This window comes from Zea mays, chromosome 4 (assembly GCF_902167145.1).
Source record: "Zea mays cultivar B73 chromosome 4, Zm-B73-REFERENCE-NAM-5.0, whole genome shotgun sequence".
In the NCBI taxonomy this organism is placed as follows: domain Eukaryota; kingdom Viridiplantae; phylum Streptophyta; class Magnoliopsida; order Poales; family Poaceae; genus Zea; species Zea mays.
This window is the reverse complement of record NC_050099.1, coordinates 13,589,436-13,611,709: the sequence shown is the minus strand read 5'-3', so window position 1 is coordinate 13,611,709 and position 22,274 is coordinate 13,589,436.

The window sequence follows — 22,274 nt, the reverse complement described above, 5'->3', positions numbered from 1 at the left end:
GTCGCTTATGAAAACCGGAGCGGGTGCTGGCTTGCTCTTCATTTCACCCCTCGAGAAACATGTGCGCTACGTTATACGCCTCCATTTTCCGGCGTCAAACAACGTGGCTGAATACGAGGCCTTGGTTAATGGGTTGCACATCGCAGTCGAGCTAGGGGTTCGGCGCCTCGACGCTCGTGGCGACTCACAGCTCGTTATTGACCAAGTCATGAAGAACTCTCACTGCCGCGATCGGAAGATGGAGGCCTACTGCGACGAAGTTCGGCGCTTGGAAGATAAGTTCTACGGGCTGGAACTCAACCATGTTGCTCGACGGTACAACGAGACTGTGGATGAGCTGGCTAAAATAGCCTCGGGGCGGACGACGGTTCCCCCGAACGTCTTCTCCAGGGACATATATCAACCATCCGTCAAACTCGACGACGCACCCGAACCCGAGGAGACCTCGGCCTAGCTCGAGGTACCCTCGGCCACCGAGGGTGAGGCCCTGCGCGTCGAGGGAGACCAGAATGGGGTTACGCCAAACCTAAACTGGCAGACCTCGTACCTGGAATATCTCCTCCGAGGAGAGCTGCCCCTCGACAAGGCCGAAGCTTGGCGGCTGGCTCGGCGCGCCAAGTCGTTCGTTTTACTGGGTGATGAAAAAGAGTCATACCACCGCAGCCCCTCAGGCATTCTCCAACGATGCATATCCGTCGCCCAAGGACAAGAGCTGTTACAGGAAATACACTCGGGGGCTTGCGGTCACCATGCAGCACCTCGAGCCCTCGTAGGTAACGCTTTCCGACAAGGGTTCTATTGGCCGACCGCGGTGGCCGATGCCACTAGAATTGTACGCTCCTGCCGAGGGTGTCAATTCTACGCGAGACAGACGCACCTGCCCGCTCAGGCCCTACAGACAATACCTATCACTTGGTCGTTTGCCGTGTGGGGTCTGGACCTTGTCGGTCCCTTGCAGAAGGCACCCGGGGGCTTCACGCACCTGCTGGTCGCCATCGACAAATTCTCCAAGTGGATCGAAGTTTGACCCTTAACCAGCATCGGGTCCGAGCAGGCGGGGGCGTTCTTTACAAATATCATCCATCGCTTTGGGGTCCCAAACTCCATCATCACCGACAATGGCACGCAGTTCACTGGGAAAAAGTTCCTGGACTTTTGCGAAGGACAAATGGGCAGGTGGAGCGCGCCAATGGCATGATTTTACAGGGACTAAAACCGAGGATCTACAACAACCTCAACAAGTTTGGCAAGCGGTGGATGAAAGAACTACCCTCGGTGGTCTGGAGTCTGAGGATGATGCCGAGCCGGGCCACGGGTTTCTCGCCATTTTTCCTAGTCTATGGGGCCGAGGCCATCTTACCCACAGACTTGGAATACGTTTCCCCGAGGACAAAGGCATACGACGACCAAAACAACCAGACCAGCCGAGAAGATTCATTGGACCAGCTGGAAGAGGCTCGGGACGTAGCCTTACTACACTCGGCGCGGTACCAGCAGTCTCTGCGACGCTACCACGCCCGAAGGATTGGGCCCCGAGGCTTCCAAGTGGAAGATTTGGTGCTTCGGCTACGACAAGACGCCCGGGGGTGCCACAAGCTTACTCCCCCCTAGGAAGGGTCGTTCATCATCGCCAAAATTTTGAAGCCCGGGACATACAAGCTGGCCAACGATCGAGGCGAGGTCTACAACAACGCTTGGAACATCGAACAACTACGTCGCTTTTACCCTTAAAGTGATTCAAGTCATTCATGTATCTCGCTTTCTTTACATGTATAAATAAAGTCTAACCATCAAGGAAGGATCAGCCTTGCCTCGGCAAAGCCAGACCCTCCCTTGGGGGCTAGAAGGGGGGAACCCCCTCTGCGTCAAAACTTTCCTCGGAAACGTTTTCTACCAAAACAACTTTTGTGCTTTTCGACTATATCGATAACGGAATCCTAAAAACGACGAGAGGAACCTTAAATGGCAAGGCCGACCGAGCCGAGGGACTCCTATGCCTCCGGGATACGGATACCTCACTCATCACCTTTCGCGAAAAGTAACTCACGCTCGGATAAGCGATTCTGCTACCGAACAAGTCCTAACGCTCGAAACAAGAGGAAAGAAAACACAGCTTTATACTCTAATGCTAAAAATGTTTAGGCCTCAGCGGCCGCAAGAAACATACGCATACTTAAAACAAACTGTTCCTATAGGCTCAGGTATCGGCAGGGGGAGGAGCAGCACCCTCGGCGTCGTTTTCACCCTCGGCAGAATCTGGTCCAGCCTCAGACGACGACACGAGCGGAAGGATCTCCACCTCAAAGGAGGAAGCCAGCGCCGCGCTTGGGCCCTCGACAGCCGCGTCAAGCCTTTGGACCTCGGCTAAGGCGGCCTCCTCTTTGTCGGGTAAGCAGTACCCTCGCTAACCCGCTCAAGATCCACGTCGTAGTGGGAAGCGAGGACGGCGAAGGCCCGCCTAACACTGTGGTGCAGTGCCCCACGGAGTCTGCTGCACACATGGCTGCCCAAGCCCCGCAGGTGACTCTTGGGGGAGCTACCCGAGGGGACGTCATCGAGGCCAAAGGCCCGGCAAAAAGCCGATATAGCCTCGGACATGGCCATGCGGTCGGCCTCCTTCTGCTCAGCCGCCTGGGCAAGCGCCTTGCAGTTCTTGACGGACTCGTTAAGAGCCGTCTCGAACCCTGCAGACAGCCGGACAATGTTCTTCAGACACAAGGAGAAGAATGAAGACAAAAACAAAATCACAAAGCAAACAAAACAGACCTTCGGCCCGGGCACGCTGCTGTAAGGCCATAGCTTGCGCGTGCCTTTTGACTGCGTCGATAACGGAATCCTAAAGACGAGCAAGAGAGACCTTGAACGGCAAGGCCGACCGAGCCGAGGGACTCCTACGCCTCCGGGATACGGATACCTCACTCATCACCTTCCGCGAAAGGTAGCTCACGCTCGGATAAGTGATTCTGCTACCGACGAACAAGTCCTAACGCTCGAAATAAGAGGGAAGAAGTAGCGGTCCAATCACCTACAGGCTCGCATCCTCTCCTGAAGCGGTAGCGGAGCCCTCTCCCCCGGCGTAAAGATGACGCACCCGTGTTCCGTTTCTCGAACGACTCGCGCGCGCAACAGATGCCCCGCGAATCGCCCGTCCCGTCGCATTAACTCCCTGGCAGGGCACGCGACACCTCTGGCAGGCGAAGCGGGGGCCGTTTCGTCTCCGTCATGATGACCGCCTCAAAAAAGGTGCACCACATTATTTAAATTTATATCCTTTTTCCTCTCTCTCTCTCTCTTGCCACAGGGATCGAGAAAAGGGATATTTCAAAAGGATCCTTCTCAGCCAAGGAAACGGGCCCCGAGCCCTCCTACTGATCAGGGGTTCGAAGGTTGCGCCCTGTGGGGCTCAGCAACCGCCTCAGAGCACTTGGGCTCCAAGCCCTTTACTGATCAGGGGATCGAAGGCTGGCCCCTCGGAAGGGTTCGACAGCTGCCCCAGAGCATGCAGAGTCAGGGATGACCCTGTGTACGTCCGTTACATGGCCGAGGCTCGGGCTACGCTCCCGAGGTACCCTAGGACATTTTCGAGACCAGCGGAAACGATTTGTAATGGAATCCCACCGGAGGGAGGCATCGAGCCCTCGGACCCTATCAAATGGGTCTGGGTCCAGCAAATCACCTGTAGGTACTTTTGGAGCGTGCCTCTGGGCCACTAGCCGACCCTTATCGAATGGGGCTCGGACGTCCACTCGGATCACCCGATAGCAACTCACTGGAAACACCATGTTCGGCACCCACCGAGGGTAACATGGCGCGTTCCCCCCCTCCTCCTTGCGAAAAGGCGGCGAAGGGGCGTACAATTGTCGGTGACCATAATTAGGGGTACCCTCAAGACTCCTAATTCTCAGCTGGTAACCCCCATCAGCACAAAGCTGCAAAGGCCTGATGGGTGCGACTAAGTCAAGGATCGGTCCATTCGAGGGACTCGATCACGCCTCGCCCGAGCCCAGCCTCGGGCAAGGGCAGCCGACCCCGGAGGATCTACGTCTCGCCCGAGGCCCCCCTCCAGCAACGGACATACTTTCGGCTCGCCCGAGGCCCAGTCTTCGCCAAGAAGCAACCTTGGCCAAATCGCCACGCCAACCGACCAAATCACAGGGGCATTTAATGCAAAGGTGGCCTGACACCTTTATCCTGACGCACGCCCTCCAGTCGATAGAGCCGAAGTGACCGCAGTCACTTCGCCGCTCCACTGACCGGTCTGACAAGAGGACAGCGCCGCCTGCGCCGCCCCGACTGCTGTGCCACTCGATAGAGTGAGGCTGACAGCAGCCAAGTCCGGCCTCTGGCGCCATAGGAAACTCCGCTTCGCCCGACCCCAGGGCTCGGACTTAGGCTAAGCCCCGGAAGACGACGAACTCCGCTCCGCCCGACCCCAAGGCTCGGACTTGGGCTCAGCCCCGGAAGACGACGAACTCCGCTTCGCCCGACCCCAGGGCTCGGACTCGGGCTCAGCCCCGGAAGACGACGAACTCCGCTCCGCTCGACCCCAGGGCTCAGACTCGGGCTCAGCCCCGGAAGACGACGAACTCCGCTTCGCCCGACCCCAGGGCTCGGACTCGGGCTCAGCCCCAGAAGACGACGAACTCCGCTTCGCCCGACCCCAGGGCTCGGACTCGGGCTCAACCCCGAAAGACAACGAACTCCACTTCGCCCGACCCCAGGGCTCGGACTCAGCCCTAGCATCAGCCGACGGTCTCCGCCTCGTCCGACCCAGGGGCTCGGACTCGACCTCGACCTTGGAAGACGGACTCGACCTTGACCTCGGAGGAGCCTCCACCTCGCCCAAACTAGGGCACAGACCGACCACGTCAACAGGAGGCGCCATCATTACCCTACCCCAAGCTGACTCAGGCTACGGGGAACAAGAGCGGCATCCCATCTGGCTCGCTCTGCCAGACAAGTAATGATGGCGCCCCGCATGCTCTATGACGACGGCGGCTCTCAGCCCCCTTACGGAAGCAAGAGGACGTCAGCAAGGACTCGATAGCCCCGACAGCTGTCCTTCCGCCAGGCTCCAGCGCTCCTCCGACGGCCACGACACCACACGAACCGGGCGCCAAAACCTCTCCGGCTGCCACGATGGCATGTACTTAGGGCGCTAGCCCTCCTCCGCTAGACACGTTAGCACACTGCTATACCCCCCATTGTACACCTGGATCCTCTCCTTGCGCCTATAAAAGGAAGGACCAGGGCCCTCTTACAGAGGGTTGGCCGCGCGGGGAAGGACGGGACGACGCTCACGTGAGGCCGCTCGCTCCCTCCCGCGTGGACGCTTGTAACCCCCTACTGCAAGCGCACCCGACCTGGGCGCGGGACAAACACGAAGGCCGCAGGATTTCCACCTCTCACGCCCGTCTCCCTCCGGCTGCCTCCCCCCTTCGCGCTCCGTCTCGCGCCGACCCATCTGGGCTGGGGCACGCGACGACAATTTTACTCGTCGGTCCAGGGACCCCCGGGTTTCGAAACGCCGACAGTTGGCGTGCCAGGTAGGGGCCTGCTGCGTGTTGACGAACAGCTTCCCGTCAAGCTCCAGATGGGCAGTCTCCAGCAACCTTTCCAGCCCGAGACGGTGCTCCATTTCGGGAGTCTTGAGTTCATGTCCCTCGACGGCAGCTACGACATGATACTCCTTCCCCCGCCGTGCGACAGCGACAATGGCGGCCGACAGCCCGCCCGTCGGTGGCGGAATCGACGACGTCTTCCCCGCGTGGTGGAAGAACAACATTCGAGCTCACCCCGTCCCCTCCCTCGCCGACGGAGGAGGAGGCGAGGCAACCAAGGCCAAGCAGGAGGCGGCACCTCGTCGGCTGTCGAGCGAGTCGACGGCGCCGACGCCCCAACGGGGGGCACGTCGGGCATTGACCTCGCGTTTGAGACGAAGACGAGCGCCGTCTCCCCGCAACACGCCAACCCCAAGCAAACGGACGACGCCAGCACGCTCGCGAAAGGCTTGCTGGGCGTCACCCTCGTACCTGAGACGACAGTGCAGTCAGTCCCTGACGGGACTTCGTCACCGCCCGTCGACCAAGAGGTACCCACCGATTCCCATCTCACGCCTTTTGGATTCAGCCTCGACTCGCCAAGCGACTTCGCTTTGGTGGACGCTCTCGTAGAGGCGAGTCCAAACCCTCTGGGGTATCGTATGCGGTCACCTTGGGACCGGCTGACGGATGTCTCGACCTACGGGCCCTCGGGGTCCGAGGAAGATGACGAGCCCGACTTCTGTTGGGATTTCTCCGGACTTGGTAACCCTAGTGCCATGCAGGACTTTATGACCGTGTGTGACTATTGCCTTTCCGACTGTTCCGACGGTAGCCGCAGCCTCGGCGACGAGGACTGCAGCCCAAGTCGTGAATGTTTCCACGTCGATCTAGGGGGTCCCTCCGAAGGCAACCATCTTGGTATGCCGAAGAACAGTGATCTCCCTAGGCCCGTGCCTCGCGTTGACATCCTACGGGAGCTAGTTGTGGTCCCCGTTCCGGCGGGGGGTCATGACCCACAGCTCGAGCAAATCCGCGGGGTGCAGGCCAGGCTCGACGAGGGAGCAGGAACACTTGAGCCGATCCGCCGGGACATCGGGCAGGAATGGGCGGGCCAACCTCCGGCCGGAGAAGTGCGTCACCTACCCCAGGACTTCCAGCACCGCATCGCCGACGATGTCAGGGTGGGGCCACCACCCGCTTCCAGTGGAGTCGGCCAGAACCTGGCTGCAGCGGCAATGCTTCTCCGCGCGATGCCGGAGCCATCAACCACCGAGGGGCGGCGTATCCAGGGAGAGCTCAAGAATCTCCTGGAGGACACCGCGATCCGACGGGCCGAAAGCTCCGCCTCCCGAAGGTAGGGGTACCCCTCGGAACATCACGCCGCGACTTCCCGATTCATGCGGGAAGCCTCGGTCCACACCGGGCGCACGCGCAACACAGCGCCTGCGGCCCCGGGTCACCTCGGCAACGAGCACCATCACCGCAACCGTCGGGCCCACCTCGACGAGAGGGTGCGCCGAGGCTACCACCCCAGGCGTGGGGGACGCTACGACAGCGGGGAGGATCAGAGTCCCTCGCCCGAACCACCCGGTCCGCCGGCTTTCAGCCGCGCCATACGACGAGCGCCGTTCCCGACCCGGTTCCGAACCCCGACTACTATCACAAAGTACTCGGGGGAGACGAGACCGGAACTGTGGCTCGCGGACTACCGGCTGGCTTGCCAACTGGGTGGAACGAACGATGACAACCTCATCATCCGCAACCTCCCCCTGTTCCTCTCCGACACCGCTCGCGCCTGGTTGGAGCACCTGCCTCCGGGGCAGATCTCCAACTGGGACGACCTGGTCCAAGCCTTCGCCGGCAATTTCCAGGGCACGTACGTGCACCCTGGAAACTCCTGGGACCTCCGAAGCTGCCGCCAGCAGCCGGGAGAGTCTCTCCAGGACTACATCCGACGATTCTCGAAGCAGCGCACCGAGCTGCCCAACATCACCGATTCATATGTCATCGGCGCGTTCCTCGCCGGCACCACCTGCCGCGACCTGGTGAGCAAGCTAGGTCGAAAGACCCCCACCAGGGCGAGCGAGCTGATGGACATCGCCACCAAGTTCGCCTCTGGCCAGGAGGCGGTTGAGGCTATCTTCCGGAAGGACAAGCAGCCCCAGGGCCGCCCACCGGAAGATGCCCCCGAGGCGTCAACTCAGCGCGGTGCCAAGAAGAAAGGCAAGAAGAAGTCGCAAGCGAAACGCGACGCCGCCGACGCGGACCTTGTCGCCGCCGCCGAGTACAAGAACCCTCGGAAACCCCCCGGAGGCGCCAACCTCTTCGACAAGATGCTCAAGGAGCCGTGCCCCTATCATCAGGGGCCCGTCAAGCACACCCTTAAGGAGTGCGCCATGCTCCGGCGCCATTTTCACAAGGCCAGGCCACCCGCGGAGGGTGGCAGGGCTCGCAACGACGATAAGAAGGAAGATCACCAGGCAGGAGAGTTCCCTGAGGTCCGCAACTGCTTCATGATCTACGGTGGGCAAGCGGCGAACGCCTCGGCTCGGCACCGCAAGCAAGAGCGTCGGAAGGTCTGTTCGGTAAAGGTGGCGGCGCCAGTCTACCTAGACTGGTCCGACAAGCCCATCACCTTCGACCAAGCCGACCACCCCGATCGCGTGCCGAGCCCGGGGAAATACCCGCTCGTTGTCGACCCCATCATCGGCGACGTCAGGCTCACCAAGGTTCTCATGGACGGAGGCAGCAGCCTCAACATCATCTACGCCGAGACCCTCGGGCTCCTGCGTGTTGATCTGTCCTCGGTCCGGGCAGGCGCTGCGCCTTTCCACGGGATCATCCCCGGGAAGCGCGTGTAGCCCCTCGGACAACTCGATCTTTCTGTCTGCTTTGGGACACCCTCCAACTTCCGAAGGGAGACCCTCACGTTCGAGGTGGTCGGGTTCCGAGGAACCTACCACGCAGTACTGGGGAGGCCATGCTACGCGAAGTTCATGGCCGTCCCCAACTACACCTACCTCAAGCTCAAGATGCCGGGCCCCAACGGGGTCATCACCGTCGGCCCCACGTACCGACACGCGTTCGAATGCGACGTGGAGTGCGTGGAGTACGCCGAGGCCCTCGCCGAATCCGAGGCCCTCATCGCCGACCTGGAGAGCCTCTCTAAGGAGGTGCCAGACGTGAAGTGCCACGCCGGCAACTTCGAGCCAGCGGAGACGGTTAAATCCGTCCCCCTCGACCCCAGCAACGACGCCTCCAAGCAGATCCGGATCGGCTTCGAGCTCGATCCCAAATAGGAAGCAGTGCTCGTCGACTTTCTCCGCGCGAACGCCGACGTTTTCGCGTGGAGTCCCACGGACATGCCCGGCATACCGAGGGATGTCGCCGAGCACTCGCTGGATATCCGAGCTGGAGCCCGACCCGTGAAGCAGCCTCTGCGCCGATTCGACGAAGAAAAGCGCAGAGCCATAGGCGAGGAAATCCACAAGCTAATGGCGGCAGGGTTCATCAGAGAGGTATTCCATCCCGAATGGCTTGCCAACCCTGTGCTTGTGAGAAAGAAAGGAGGGAAATGGCGGATGTGTGTAGACTACACTGGTCTAAACAAAGCATGTCTGAAGGTTCCCTACCCTCTGCCTTGCATCGACCAAATTGTGGACTCCACTGCTGGGTGCGAAACCCTGTCTTTCCTCGATGCCTACTCAGGGTATCACCAAATCAGGATGAAAGAGTTCGACCAGCTCGCGACTTCTTTCATCACACCCTTCGGCATGTACTGCTATGTCACCATGCCGTTCGGCTTGAGGAATGCGGGTGCAACGTACCAACGGTGCATGAACCATGTGTTCGGCGAACACATTGGCCGAACGGTCAAGGCCTACGTCGATGACATCGTAGTCAAGACGAGGAAAGCCTCCGACCTCCTTTCCGACCTTGAAGTGACATTCCGATGTCTCAAGGCAAAAGGCGTGAAGCTCAATCCCAAGAAGTGTGTCTTCGGGGTTCCCCGAGGCATGCTCTTGGGGTTCATCGTCTCCGAGCGGGGCATCGAGGCCAACCCGGAGAAGATCGCGACCATCACCAGCATGGGGCCCATCAAGGACTTGAAAGGCGTACAGAGAGTCACGGGATGCCTTGCGGCTCTGAGCCGCTTCATCTCGCGCCTCGGCGAAAGAGGCCTGCCTCTGTACCACCTCTTAAGGAAGGCCGAGTGCTTCACTTGGACCCCTGAGGCCGAGGAAGCCCTCGGGAACCTGAAGGCGCTCCTGCCGAGGGCGCCAAAAGCTCCCGCTGCCGGAGAAGCCCACTTGATCTACGTCACCGCGACCACTCAGGTGGTTAGCGCCGCGATTGTGGTTGAGAGACGAGAAGAGGGGCATGCATTGCCCGTCCAGAGGCCAGTCTACTTCATCAGCGAGGTACTGTCCGAGAAAAAGATCCGCTACCCACAAGTTCAGAAGCTGCTATACGCGGTGATCCTGACGCGGCGGAAGTTGCGACACTACTTCGAGTCTCATCCGGTAACTGTGGTGTCATCCTTCCCCCTGGGGGAGATCATCCAGTGCCGAGAGGCCTCAGGTAGAATTGCAAAGTGGGCGGTGGAAATCATGGGCGAAATGATCTCGTTCACCCCTTGGAAGGCCATCAAGTCCCAGGTCTTGGCGGACTTCGTGGCTGAATGGGTCGACACCCAGCTCCCAACAGCTCCGATCCAACCGGAACTCTGGACCATTTTCTTCGATGGGTCGCTGATGAAGACAGGAGCAGGCACAGGCCTGCTCTTCATCTCGCCCCTCGGAAAGCACCTACGCTACGTGCTACGCCTCCATTTCCCGGCATCCAACAATGTGGCTGAGTACGAGGATCTGGTCAACGGGTTGTGCATCGCCATCGAGCTAGGGGTCCGACGCCTTGACGCTCGCGGTGATTCGCAGCTCGTCATCGACCAAGTCATGAAGAACTCTCACTGCCGCGACCCGAAGATGGAAGCCTACTGCGATGAGGTTCGGCTCCTGGAAGACAAGTTCTACGGGCTCGAGCTCAACCACATCGCCCGACGCTACAACGAGACTGCGGACAAGCTGGCTAAAATAGCCTCAGGGCGAACAACGGTTCCCCCGGACGTCTTCTCCCGAGACCTGCATCAACCCTCCGTCAAGACCGACGACACGCCCGAGCCCGAGAAGGCCTCGGCACAGTCCGAGGTACCCTCGGCACAGTCCGAGGTACCCTCAGCTCGGCCCGAGGCACCCTCGGCTCAACCCGAGGCACCCTCAGCTCGGCCCGAGGTACCCTCGGCCCCCGAGGGTGAGGCACTGCGAGTCGAGGAGGAGCGGAGCGGGGTCACGCCTAATCGAAACTGGCAGACCCTGTACCTGCAATATCTCCACCGAGGAGAGCTCCCCCTCGACCGAGCCGAAGCTCGGCGGTTGGCGCGGCACGCCAAGTCGTTTGTCTTGGTGGGGGACGAGAAGGAACTCTACCACCGCAGCCCCTCAGGCATCCTCCAGCGATGCATTTCCATCGCCGAAGGCCAGGAGCTCCTACAAGAGATACACTCGGGGGCTTGCGGCCATCACGCAGCACCTCGAGCCCTTGTTGGAAACGCCTTCCGACAAGGTTTCTACTGGCCGTCGGCGGTAGCCGACGCCACTAGAATTGTCCGCACCTGCGAAGGGTGTTAGTTCTACGCAAGGCAGACCCACCTGCCCGCTCAGGCCCTGCAGACGATACCCATCACCTGGCCTTTTGCTGTGTGGGGTCTGGACCTCGTCGGCCCCTTGCAGAAGGCACCCGGGGGCTATACGCACCTGTTGGTCGCCATCGACAAATTCTCCAAGTGGATCGAGGTCCGACCCCTAAACAGCATCAGGTCCGAACAGGCGGTGGCGTTCTTCACCAACATCATCCATCGCTTTGGGGTCCCGAACTCCATCATCACCGACAACGCCACCCAGTTCACCGGCAGAAAGTTCCTGGACTTCTGCGAGGATCACCACATCCGGGTGGACTGGGCCACCGTGGCTCACCCCATGACGAATGGGCAAGTAGAGCGTGCCAACGACATGATTCTACAAGGACTCAAGCCTCGGATCTACAACGACCTCAACAAGTTCGGCAAGAGATGGATGAAGGAACTCCCCTCGGTGGTCTGGAGTCTGAGGACAACGCCGAGCCGAGCCACGGGCTTCACGCCGTTCTTTCTAGTCTATGGGGCCGAGGCCATCTTGCCCACAGACTTAGAATACGGTTCCCCGAGGACGAGGGCCTACGCCGACCAAAGCAATCCAGCTAACCGAGAAGACTCACTGGACTAGCTGGAGGAGGCTCGGGACATGACCTTACTACACTCGGCGCGGTACCAGTAGTCCCTGCGACGCTACCACGCCCGAGGGGTTCGGTCCCGAGACCTCCAGGTGGGCGAACTGGTGCTTCGGCTGCGACAAGACGCCCGAGGGCGGCATAAGCTCACGCCTCCCTGGGAAGGGCCGTTCGTCATCGCCAAAGTTCTGAAGCCCGGAACGTACAAGCTGGCCAACAGTCAAGGCGAGGTCTACAGCAACGCTTGGAACCTCCAACAGCTACGTTGCTTCTACCCTTAAGATGCTTTCAAGTTGTTCGTATGCCTCGTTCCCATGCAAAGTTTAGTCATCAAGGAAGGGTCAGCCTTGCCTCGGCAAAGCCCGACCCTCCCACGAGGGCTAAAAGGGGGGAACCCCCTCTGCGTCGAAATTTTCCTGAAAAAAGATCCTTTCTGCCAGAATGTCTTTCGTGCTTTTCGACTACTTTGAAAGTGGATCCTAAAAACGACGGAGTACACGTAAGCAGCCAAGGCTGACCGAGCCGAGGGACTCCTACGCCTTCGGGATACGGATACCTCACTCATCACCTTCTGTGATAAGTAACACGCGTTCGGATAAGTGATTCCGCAGACCGAACAAGTCTTCACGCTCGAAAGCTCCTCTGCCGAAGCGATTCTTCGGGCCTTCTCGACTGCGTCGGTGACAGAACCCTATGGACAGGAAAGAGTGCGTGTGAGCGGCAAGGCCGACCGAGCCGAGGGATTCCTACGCCTTCGGGATATGGATACCTCACTCATCACCTTCCGTGAAAAGTAACTCTCACTCGCACAAACAATTCTGTTACCGACAAACAAGTCCAGATGCTCGAAAAAAGGGGAAAAGAAACGCAGCTTTACAACACGACGATGGTGTGTTTGGGCCTCGGCGGCCGCAGAAAACACACACTACAAGATAATCCGATCCTGCAGGCTCGGATCTTGACAGTTGAAGGGAGCAGCAGCACCCTCGGCGTCAACTACACCTTCGGCGAGGTCCGACCTAGCCTCGGACGGCGACGCGGTCGGAGGATCTCCACCCCGAAGGACGACGTCAGCACCACGCCCGGGCCATCGCCGCCAGGGTCTTCTCCAGGAATCCGGCTCGAGCAGACGTCTCGGCCGGTCACCCCGAGGCCTCGGCCAGCTGTCCCCCGAAGACATCAGCCCGGCCCGAGGCCTCGGCAACTCAATTCCGGCGTCGGTCCCGCCAGTGGACGACCCGGCCAGGCTCTGGCCGACCAAGTCTTCTTTTCGAGCCAACTCTGCCTCTGCCCGTGCTGACACCGCTACCCCTGGCTTCGGCTCATCGAAGAGCGGCCGAGGGGTTCCTTTAACTAAGCAAGAGAAGCCTCGGACACCAAGGCCGACCGAGCCGAGGGACTCCTACGCCTCCGGGATACGGATACCTCACTCGTCACCTTTGCACGGGGCGGCTCACGCTTGGTGAAGTGGTTCTGTTAGCCGACAGACGAGTCTTTGTGCTCGAAATAAGGAAAAAACACGGCTCCGTGCCGAAAATACACACATGTTCAGGCCTCGACAGCCACAATGAACAAAAAGACCGGCATTCAAGGTGCCATTACAAACGGAACCCCAGTTCCATCTTCGCAGGTACGAACAACCCCACACGATTGGGGGCCTGCGGAGCAACAGAAGACCGACGAACGGCTCGTCGTCGCCCGCTCCAGCAGCGGCGACGACGATGACTTCTGCTCCGGGGGTCGAATAGCAGCAGCGATGACCTCAGGGCGGATGCTGCTGCCACGAGGCCCTCGCCCATGCCCTCACTCGAGAGGCAAGGACGGGCAGAAGGCTGTAGAGTTGGAGGTCAGTCCGTGGGCGCCACCGGCTATCTCGTCGGCGGAGGAACATCTTCGAGCTGCCGTGGCGGAAGGCGGCGCCGGGAGCGGCTCCGAAGCCACTCGGGTCAGAGAGCCAGGCACGCGGCAGCTGCCAGCGCCACGAACGGCGAACGCCCTTCCCCCCGATCACTGAGGGAAGGAGCGGGCCGCCGCCCACGCATGGACCGACCCCAACTCGGCACACTCCCCTCCCCAGCACTGATGATGAAAATCCTTGAAGCTGAGGGAGGGGCAGAGGCCGCAACCCGGTTTGCTTTTCCCCGCCATCGAACTGGAGGTCACCGTCTTGGGTGACCGCCGGCGAGGGGGTGCAGCCGGGCTGCCTGATGAAAATCCTTGAAGCCGAACGATGGCTGAAAGGTACCAACTTCCACGGAGTTGCGTTCCTCCAACGACAAGGCGGAAGGATTGCGGGTGTCTCCCATCTGGGGGCTCGGAAGGAGGAAAGACACGGTGCATAAGGGAGCACGAAGACATGGTCGCCTTTCAAGGGGGTCACCCTCCTTTTAAAGGCGACTCTCCCTACTTGCGTCCCCAGCCGTCGTGGGCTGAGTCTTCTCCAACACGCTCCAAGTTCCTCCCCCTATGGCGCGGGGGCTGGGTCCCACGCGTCATGCAAGCTGGCCCAGGGCAGAAGAAGCCAAACCGCCGCGCGTGGTGCATGCAACCGCCCAGCGGTTACAGGCATTCCTCCACTTTCGCCCAGACCAGCGGGCGAAAGGGCGGGCAGCCACGCAGGCGGCATGCAACCGCGCCAAGTGGGCGCACCCCTCCGACTTCCAACGCACCCAGCATGGAGGCCCAGGCCCACGCGTCATGCAACCGGCGCGCCAGTTGCTACGTGCGAGCAACTGCACCGCCACTCGCACCACTACCACGCCTCCTCGACTACGAAACCAGTACCGCGACTCGAGGCAACCCTGCGTACGACCCAGCAGTGCCAGCCAGGCGCGACGGTCAATACGGCCAAAAATGGGCCGGCAGTAATGGCGGTGGCAGGCGGGCAGGAGCAGCGGTCACGTCGTCAGCCAAGCTCACGTCACCTCGTGGGACAGCGAGAGAACCCTCTCTCACGGCGTGAATACGGCGCGCCCGTGTTCTGTTCCTCGAACGTCTCACGCACGCGCAACGGCCACCTCGCGAACCACTCGCCCCGTCGCATTAACTCCGCGGCGGGACAGGCGGCGCCTCTGGCAGGAGAAGCGAGCGACGCTTCGCCTTCGCCATAATGACCGCGTCAAAAAAGGTATGCCACGTCATTCGATTTCGTATCCTTTTCCTTTTCCTCTTTCTCTCTCTTACAACAGGGACCGGGAAAGGGGGATACCCCGAAAAGGATCCTTCTCCGTGAAGGAAACAGGCCCCGAGCCTCACTACTGATCAGAGGTTCGAAGGGTGGCCCCTCGGAGGGGTTCAACAGCCGCCTCATAGCGTTTGGGTTCTGCGCCCACTACTGGTCAGAGGTTCGAAGGTCGGCCCCTCGGAAGGGTTCAACGGCCGCCTCAGGCCACTCAGGCCCCGAGCCTCACTACTGATCAGAGGTTCGAAGGCTGGCCCCTCGGAGGGGTTCAACAGCCGCCTCAGAGCGTTTGGGTTCTGCGCCCACTACTGGTCAGAGGTTCGAAGGCCGGCCCCTCGGAAGGGTTCAACGGCCGCCTCAGGCCACTCGAGCTCCGCGCCCACTACTGATCAGGGGTTCGTAGGCTGGCCCTCGAAGGGTTCACAGCCGCCTCAGACACAGAGCGAGGGATGACCCTGGGTACGTTCGATACATAACCAAGGCTCGGGCTACGCTCCCGAGGTACCCTAGGACATTTCCAAGACCAGCGGGAACGATCTTGTAACGGAATCCCATCAGAGGGAGGCATCGAGCCCTCGGACCTTGCCGAAAGGGGACTGGGTCCGGCAGATCACCCGCAGGTACTTTTGAGCGTGCCTCCGGGCCTCTAGCCGACCCCTAACAAATGGGGCACGGGCGTCCACTCGGATTACCCGCTAGCAGCTCACCGGAGACACCATGTTCGGCGCCCTCCGAGGGCAACATGGCGCTTTCCCCCCTCCTCCTTGCAGAAAGGCGACGCAGGGGCGTATGTAAAAAAGTCGAGTCTGTCCTTGACCGTCCTCTCGCCTCGTGCAGAGGCTCGGGGGCTGCTCTCGCAAACCCGGCTCCGGCCAGACCGTTGACAGCGTCAACATACCAGCCCGAGAACTTGGGACCCGACCATGCACCTGGGCTACGACCAGCTCGCATGAGGGAACGACCAGACCAGCCGAAGCATTGCATGAGGCATTAAGACCTCGGAGGAGTCAAACCACTCCTCCGAGGCCTCGGGGGCTACAAAGCTGCAAAGGCCTGATGGGTGCGACTAAGTCAAGGATAGGTCCATTCGAGGGACTCGATCACGCCTCGCTCGAGCCCAGCCTCGGGCAAGGGCAGCCGACCCCGGAGGATCTACGTCTCGCCCGAGGCCCCCCTCCAGCAACGGACATACTTTCGGCTCGCCCGAGGCCCAGTCTTCACCAAGAAGCAACCTTGGCCAAATCGCCACGCCAACCGACCAAATCACAGGGGCATTTAATGCAAAGGTGGCCTGACACCTTTATCCTGACGCACGCCCTCCAGTCGACTGAGCCGAAGTGACCGCAGTCACTTCGCCGCTCCACTGACCGGTCTGACAAGAGGACAGCGCCGCCTGCGCCGCCCCGACTGCTGTGCCACTCGACAGAGTGAGGCTGACAGCAGCCAAGTCCGGCCTCAGGCGCCATAGGAAACTCCGCTTCGCCCGACCCCAGGGCTCGGACTCGGGCTCAGCCCCGGAAGACGACGAACTCCGCTCCGCCCGACCCCAGGGCTCGGACTCGGGCTCGGCCCCGGAAGATGACGAACTCCGCTCCGCCCGACCCCAGGGCTCGGACTCGGGCTCAGCCCCGAAAGATGACAAACTCCGCTCCGCCCGACCCCAGGGCTCGGACTCGGGCTCAGCCCCGGAAGACGACGAACTCCGCTCCGCCCGACCCCAGGGCTCGGACTCGGGCTCAGCCCCGGAAGATGACGAACTCCGCTCCGCCCGACCCCAGGGCTCGGACTCGGGCTCAACCCCGGAAGACGACGAACTCCGCTCCGCCCGACCCCAGGGCTCGGACTCGGGCTCAGCCCCGGAAGACGACGAACTCCGCTCCGCCCGACCCCAGGGCTCGGACTCGGGCTCAGCCCCGGAAGATGACGAACTCCGCTCCGCCCGACCCCAGGGCTCGGACTCGGGCTCAACCCCGGAAGACGACGAACTCCGCTCCGCCCGACCCCAGGGCTCGGACTCGGGCTCAGCCTCGAAAGACGACGAACTCCGCTTCGCCCGACCCCAGGGCTCGGACTCAGGCTCAACCCCGGAAGATAACGAACTCCGCTTCGCCCGACCCCAGGGCTCGGACTCAGCCCTGGCATCAGCCGACGGTCTCCGCCTCGTCCGACCCGGGGGCTCGGACTCGACCCCGACCTTGGAAGATGGACTCGACCTCGACCTCGGAGGAGCCTCCACCTTGCCCAAAGTAGGGCACGGACCGACCACGTCAACAGGAGGCGCCATCATTACCCTGCCCCAAGCTGACTCAGGCTACAGGGAACAAGACCGGCATCCCATCTGGCTCGCTCCGCCAGATAAGTAATGATGGCACCCCGCACGCTCTATGACGATGGCGGCTCTCAGCCCCCTTACGGAAGCAAGAGGACGTCAGCAAGGACTCGACAGCCCCGACAGCTGTCCTTCCGCCAGGCTCCAGCGCTCCTCCGACGACCACGACACCACACGAACCGGGCGCCAAAACCTCTCCGGCTGCCACGATGGCACGTACTTAGGGCGCTAGCCCTCCTCCGCTAGACACGTTAGCACACTGCTACACCCCCCATTATACACCTGGGTCCTCTCCTTGCGCCTATAAAAGGAAGGACCAGGGCCCTCTTACAGAGGGTTGGCCGCGCGGGGAAGGACGGGACGGCGCTCGCGTGAGGCCGCTCGCTCCCTCCCGCGTGGACGCTTGTAACCCCCTACTGCAAGCGCACCCGACCTGGGCGCGGGACAAACACGAAGGCCGCGAGATTTCCACCTCTCACGCCCGTCTCCCTCCGGCTGCCTCCCCCCTTTGCGCTCCGTCTCGCGCCGACCCATCTGGGCTGGGGCACGCGGCGACAATTTTACTCGTCGGTCCAGGGACCCCCGGGTTTCGAAACGCCGACAACAATAAAAAGCCGAGACAGTCCTCGATCGCCCTCTCGCTCCATGCAGAGGCTTGGAGGCTGCTCTCGCACCAGGCTACGACCAAATTGTCGACCACATCGACAAACCAGCTTGAAAACTCGGAGCCTGACCATGCACCCAGGCTGCGGCCAGGCCGCATGAGAGAACAACAAGGCCGACCGAGGCATCACAAAAAGAATTAAGACCTCAAAGGAGTCAAACCACTCCTCCGAGGCCTCGGGGGCTACACCCGACGGGTGCGCTAGTACTCTTGCAAAAAGGCCGGTCCCCTTGCAAAAAATCCGGCAGAACCTCCAAGCAAGTACTTACACTCCCTTTGAGGCTCGGGGGCTACTGTCGGGTACCGTAATTAGGGGTACCCCCAATACTCCTTAACATGGCTAGAAAACATCCTCAAAACAGATCGTAAAGACCGGTAAGCGCGGTTCAAAGTTGAAGCCTCAGGGACGCGATCTCGTCTCGCCCGAGCCCGGCCTCGGGCAAGAACAGTAGTCCCGCACGGATTCATGCCTCGCCCGAGGACCTCCTCAGGCAATGGATGCACCCTCGGCTCGCCCGAGGCTAAGCTCGGGCAAACTTTATCGTACAGCGACCTCGGCCAAATCGCCTTACCAACCGACCGTATCACATGCGCATTTAATGTGGGGATCACTTGACACCTTATCCTGACACGCACGCCTCAGTCGGCAAGGTCGAAATGACCGCAGTCACTTCGCCCCTTTACTGATCGTTCTGACAGGGAAACAACACTATTCACCCCGTTCCGACTACTGTGCCAACCACCAGGGTAAAACTAATAACAGTAAGTCATGACCTCCCCCGAGTTCAGCCTCGGGCGCAATAGGGAGCTCCGCCTCGCCCGACCTCAGGCCTCGGCCTCAGCCTCGGCCTCGGGAGGAGTCTCAACCTCGCCCGCCTCAGCCTCGGCCTCAGGAAGAAGTCTCTGCCTCGCCCGACCTCGGCCTCGGACCGACTACACCACATGGGATACATCATTACCCTACCCCTAGCTAGCTGCCTCAGGCTACGAAGGAACAAGACCGGTGTCCCATCTAGATTACTCCGGTAACAGGTAATGATGGTTCCCTACGTGCGTCCATGACATTGGTTGTTCTCAACTCTATACGAAAGCATAGAAACGTCAGCAGGACCCCGGGCCGCAACACCAGCTGCGCTTCTACAGGGCTCAAGTACTTCTCCACCGGCCACGTTAGCACGTAGCTACACCCCCATTGTACAACTGGACCATCTCCTTGTATCTATAAAAGGGGATGTCCAGGGCCTTCCTAAAGGAAGCAGACAGAGTGGGAGAGACGCGGAGGAGGCTAACTCAGACAGCTCACCTCAAGGCCGAACCCTCTCCCTCTCTCTCTCACGACGCTTGTAACCCCTACTACGAGCACCCCGGTGTAAGATAATATAAGCCTCATCCTCCCTCTTGTGTTCCATATTGCATCAACCCATCTGGGCAGGGACACGCAGCGACAAATTCACTAGTCGGTTGAGGGTCCTCGCGGGTCCGAAACACTGACATGATTCGATTGCTGATTACAAATCGACCATATACCTCTCTATTTATAGAGGAGGGGGCTGGACCCTTTACAAACTAATTTCTGAGCTAATTACACGAATCTAGCTAACAACCATAGCACAAAACTCGGAACCCTAATCTGCTCTGCGCACGCGCGGACCGTCCGGCCCACATGCGCGGACCGTCCGGACCGCGGACCATCTGGCCTCAGAGCCGGACCGTCCGCCGCTCAATTTGGTGCCCAACATATGCCCCCTGCCTTTTGGTGGAGCTGAGCAAACCAAAAGCAACTAACTCGATGTGATTACATTGGTTCTCTTAGACATCTTGCCACATACTAGGGTGGTACTGTTTGAGAAAACGCTCATTCAAAGTCTTGGGTAAATCCTTGCCTTGTAATGTTTGTAGTAAATAGGCGTTACCAGACATTACCTGTTTTACTTTATAAGGACACTCCTAGCTTGGCGACCATTTCCCAAACTTCCGGTCTTTATTTCTTAGAGGCAAGATGGTCTTCCACACCAGGTCCCCTACTTGAAATGACTTTGCTTTGACCTTGTTGTTGTAGGCCCTGGCTACCATGATCTTGTCCTTTTCTATTGCTCCCAAAGCTATCACCCTCTTGTCGGTCACCTCATCGATATTATCCATCATTGAATTATAATAATCAATGACGGTTAGATCATTTTGTCTGGCGATCCTGACAGCATTCAAACTAATTTCCACAGACAACACTGCTTCCTGCCCATAGACAAGCTCAAAAGGAGATACTTTATTAGCACTATATTTAGATATTCCGTGAGCCCATAAAGCTTCGAACAAAATCTTATGCCAATGCTTAGGATTATCGGATATCTTCTTTTTTATCAAGTTAATCAATGTCCTATTACTAGACTCGGCCTGTCCATTGGCCTGAACATAATATGGAGATGAATTATGCAACTTAATTCTATATAATTTGGCAAATTCACGTACCTCTTTTGACATAAAAGAAGTCCCTTGATCTGTAGTCAAAGTCTGGGGAATGTCGAATCTATGAATAATATGCTCAGTTATGAAATCAATTACCTCCTTGTGTGTCATGTTCTTCAGAGCAACGACTTCAATATATTTGGTAAAGTAGTTAGTGGCAACTAACACGAACCGATGCCCCTTTGATGATGAAGGATGAATTTCTCCTATAAAGTCTAATCCCCATCCTCTGAAAGGCCAAGGCTTGATGATAGGATGTAATTCGGCTGCAGGGACCAACCGTAGTTCGCCGAATTTTTGACACACTTGGCATCCTTTGTAGTACTTGAAACAATCAGCTATCATGTTAGGCCAATAAAAACCAGACCTTCGCAACAACCACTTCATCTTTGGAGCTGATTGATGGGTACCACAAATTCCTATATGTACTTCGGCCATGGCTAATATAGCATCATCTGGGCCCAAGCACTTAAGCTGGACGTCGTTGACTATTCGGCGGTAGAGTTCATCACTCATCAAAACATACTTGAAAGCTGTACGCCGAATGTTCTTATCTGTCCTGATATTGGGATTTCGTAAATAATTAGTTATGGGCGTCCTCCAATCACTTGCATCGGCTTCATCATCAGCCGAATCAATTAGGAGAACTTTCCTGGTAACCCCGGACAGTCCGGAGTCTCTACTCGGACGGTCCGCGACCTGGGGAATTGGCCCTGCACCGGTTATCAGATTTTCAGTGTTGTGAAATCTCCCTCGCTTTATCCGATAACCTGATGCATCTTGTGCCAAATTGTTAGCTCTATGATTCTCAACTCTAGAGATATGCTGAATACTGAATTCGTCAAAAGAATGAATTATGCCCCAACATTTTTCAAGGTAACTATTTAGAGTACCATCAAAACATTGATATTCTTCTAACACCTGTTGGACGACCAACTGAGAATCACCAAATGCCTTCACATGTTTTACTCCCATATAATTTAAAAATTCCAAGACGAACAAAAGGGCCTCATATTTGGCTTGATTGTTAGTGCAATAAGTTTTCAATCGGCTAGAGAAGTCGAAGGAGACATCACTTGGTGAAACAAGTACGATGCCAATTCCTTGCCCTTCATTGCAAACCGATCCATCAAAATATAAAGTTCTAGGAGTAATAGTGAGGTATGACATGTCTAGTTTATGAGTATCATTAATCCGATATTCTACAATAAAATCCGCTACGACCTAGCTGTGGGGGATAGATATCCCCTGGGTCCACTAAAGAAGTAAAAGGCCTCACGGAAGGCCCAAGGGCCCAATAATTCGTAAGGTCATTCTTTCGTGGGCCTAGGGAAAGACAACCAACAAAGAAGAGAAGACGTGAGACTGGATTGGTGCAAACCCGGACGGCCCACAACGTCGAACGAATGAATCGCAACAGAGACCCGACTTTCCCGCGCTGAAGCCCCCATGCAGCGGAGCCATGCGAGGATAAGTCGGCGAGGGTTACGTAGGGATAAACTCAAGAGGTTCACTATCTTTTAGCTACTTGATGTTATCATATCACATGTACTGCTCCACGGTCGAGTATATAAGGCCTAGGGGGCACCCCTTCAGATCGATCGACCCTATTTTACTTAGCCACCCACGTAAACTCTCTGCGCCCTCAATCCAGAGAGTCCCCTTGTAACCACGCTCATATACTCGCTAGGACGTAGGGTGTTACGCACTTCTAAGCGGCCCGAACCTGCAAATCTTGTCCATTGTCCCTCGTGCGATCGGCACGAACCA